The 3,494-nt window shown below is 55.0% G+C and overlaps 1 pseudogene; it reads left to right on the forward strand.

Moving 5' to 3' along the window:
* Positions 1-699: 699 nt before the first annotated feature.
* Positions 700-2,631, forward strand: LOC137180814 (uncharacterized; annotated as a pseudogene).
* The last annotated feature ends 863 nt before the right edge of the window (positions 2,632-3,494 follow it).

Genomic DNA, 3,494 nt, shown 5'->3' on the forward strand with positions numbered 1-3,494 from the left:
CTGCTAACGTCAGCTGGGGCTCACAGCTGGACATGGCTTCAGTTCCCCTGCCAGAGGGAGACGTCCTGGAATTGGACTATGGAGAAGACGAAGATGATGCCTCGGATATCCTCATATCAGAGGATGGAGAGGACGACGACATTTTCATCACTCCAGTCCAGGCTGCGCAGCCTGAGACCTCCGCTGCCTTTCGGGATGGAGATGAGAGCAGCACACCAGCTTCTCCTCTCACCAGCTCGGACATGCTCGACATGTGTAGACGTGCTACAGACCAACTGGCCATCCCCTGGCCTGCTGTCGTAACGGAGACCACCAGATCCTGCTACGAAGGGAAGAAGATGCCCTTGGCTAAGAGTGCGACAGAACAACTTCTCTTTGTCTTCCCTGAGCTGCTAGATGAGGTTGTGCGTTCATGGAAAGACCGCCCTTACAGCAGCAGGAGCCCGATACCCAGTGCCTCGTCCCTCGACTGTGACGCGATGGAGAACTGGGGTCTGCTCCATATGCCTCCAATGGAGCCACTCGTCGCAGCCCACCTTCCCCCCCAGCTGTCAACGATGTCCTCCAGGAGCCCTGCACTGCCATCTAAGTCTGACCTGTTTCAGCCAGCCTTGACTGAGAAGGCTTACAAAGCAGCAGCGCTTTTGGCTGGAGAGCTTAATGTCCTTTCCATGCTCACAGCATACTGATATCCTGGACATGCCCCTCTCCCTGGAGGGTATCTTCGGCTCTGCGCTGGCTTCTATGCAGCAACAGTGTGAAGCCAAGAAGAAGGAAGATGAAGATCTCCAGCTTTGCCTCCCTCGGAAGGCTCTGGTGTCCACCTGTGCAGCGCAAAACCTTCGCACAGGCTGCTTCCCAAGTTCCGCAGTTTAAGATCTCAAAACGACCGAAACCCCAGCCCGCCCACCTCCCTCACCCAGTCAGGAGGCCGGGACCAGCTGGCCCAGAAAAGCCCTAGCTCCAGCTGCAGCTCTGCTGGCACGACCCACTCAAGCTGCCAGTCTCCATGCCAGGAAGAAAAAGAGAGTAGCTGGAAAGCCCCTCTGTCCACCGGTGATGCAGCTGGACATTCCCCACTCTCCAGCTCCACCTGTTCGGCTTTCATGTGTGCTTCCAGGGGCCCCCCACACCCCTGACTCCCAGTTGCCACAGACCGTGCCAGAGCGGGCTGGGAGGAAAAGAGACTACGCTGCAGAGGGTTCAGCTGTTGCCCCTCTCTCATGTCCCAAAGCACGCACACACACGTTTTCATAGAGAAAATAAAAAGTGTCCCGCTGACACATCCAGGCCAAGGGCCGAGGGCGCAGCACATAAATAAAGCCAAAACAGAAATAATGAACAAAATAAACAGTCCCCCCAGGTCATGAGATCCCTGCCACTGTGTTGCCAGCTAGCGCATGCACAGTGCCGCTCGGGGGCGGTGGCTGAACCCCACTGCAAGAGGCATCAGCCTGGCCATGTATCTGAACGATTGGCTAGGGCGCACACTCGTACTCTCATACGACACCTATCCGACTTGGGTTTCGTGATAAACGCGGAAAAGAGCATGCTGTCTCCAGTACAGAGGGTAATCTTTCTGAGATTATCTCTGGACTCAGTGTCTTTTACAGCTTGCCTCTTGGCAGAAAGTACCTGCCTCCTGCTTTCTCGTCTACGCAGATCTGTTCAATTCAGATTGTCTTCAATTATTCTTCAATTGGGTGGCTTCCCTCAGGCTGGATCCCGTGTGTCATGGCGCATGGAGAGTGTTGGTCACGTTGGAGTGCGTCAGAGTGCTGCGTCACTGGCAAGCCCCGTCTTTTCTGACTCAGGGGAGGACCATGGGCTCCATCCTGTCCAGGAAAGTGGTCACTACAGATGCAAGTCTGTCGGGCAGAATACACGAGGGCTGGTCTGTGAGTGGACGTTGGAGCGATGGTCTCCAACAGTCTCACATAAATTTTCTGGAGCTCTCGGCGGTGTTTCTCTCCCTGAAACACTTCCTCTCGTCTCTCACTGGTCACCATGTCTTGGTGAGGACGGACAATACAACGACAGTGGCGTATATCAATCGTCGGGGGGTTACATTCCCGTCAGTTACACATGCTGGCACGCGAACTGATCCTCCGGAGCAGCACGCGTCTCCTCTCCCTGAGAGCGATGCATGTCCCAGGGGCCCATAACACGGGTGTGGACCTGCTGTCCAGGGGTGCACTAGTATATGGGGAGTGGACTCTGAACCCAGAGATCGTGGAACAGATATGGATGCAGTACGGTCAGGCTGCAGTGGATCTGTTCATTTCAAGAGGACACGCGTAATGTGCACTGTTCTTCCTGCGCAGCATGGATGCTCCCTGGGTGTAGACACACTAGCGCACGCCTGGCCGCACGGGCTTCTTCACGCGTTCCCTCCACTGGCTCTGATACCCCCCTCTATCAAGAGTGAGGGAACATGGCCACACGCTGATTCTGATAGCTCCACACTGGCCTGCGATGCATTGGCTAGCGGAGATTTATCGGTTGCTGCACGCTCAGCCTTGGCAACTCCCGCCACGCAGGGACCTGATGTCGCAGGGAGGGGGGATGGTGTTTCACCCACACCCGAAGCGACTTGCGCTGTGGGCCTGGCCCATGAGTGGTTTGATCTGACCACTGCGGGGTTCCCACAGACAGTGATTCCCACTATCCAAAACGCTAGGGCCTCCTCCATTAGGTCTCTGTATGGCTGTAAGTGGAGAATGTTCGAGGAATGGTGTCACAGAGAGGGACACATTTCTTTTCATTGTGTGGTGAGAGTGATATTGTCATTATTACAGGACCTGATTGACAAATGAAAAACCTTTTCCACAATTAAAGTGTATTTGGCAGCCATCGCCGCCTGTCATGTCGAATTTGGGGGACGAAAAGCGAGCCCACACCCACTGGTTTGCCGTTTCATGAAGGGAGTGCACAGGCTTCTCCCCGTCTCCCGACTGCTGATGCCTCCATGGGATTTGGCTGTGGTTCTGAAGGGGCTTAAGGGCCCTCCATTTGAACCACTGGAGGAAGCGGACATGAAACACCTGTCCTTCAAGACAGCCTTGTTACTGGCTCTGGCTTTGGCTAAACGAGTCAACGACATCCATGCACTTTCGGTGCATCCCTCATGCGCTCAGTTTGCCCCAGGTGATGTAAGGATGACCATGAAGCCAAACCTGGCCTTTGTGCCCAAGGTGGTTGGTTCATGTTCTCCTATTGATGTTGTGGCTTTCGCTGCTCCACCTGAAGAGCAGCAGTTGCACACGTTATGTCCAGTTTGTGCGGTGTGCACATGGATAGGACAGGGGGTTTCAGGAGGAGCGATCAGCTGTTTATCTCCTGGGCTAATCCTCATTAGGGAAAACCTGTTACTAAGCAACACCTCTCCCACTGGGTGGTGGAGACGATGGCTTTGGCTTATACGAGTCAGGCTCTGCAGCCGCCGGCGGGTCTGCAAGCGCACTCTACTCGTGGCTTGGCCGCATCCTGGGTCT

The sequence above is a fragment of the Thunnus thynnus genome, chromosome 4, assembly GCF_963924715.1.
Source record: "Thunnus thynnus chromosome 4, fThuThy2.1, whole genome shotgun sequence".
Taxonomy (NCBI): Eukaryota; Metazoa; Chordata; class Actinopteri; order Scombriformes; family Scombridae; genus Thunnus; species Thunnus thynnus.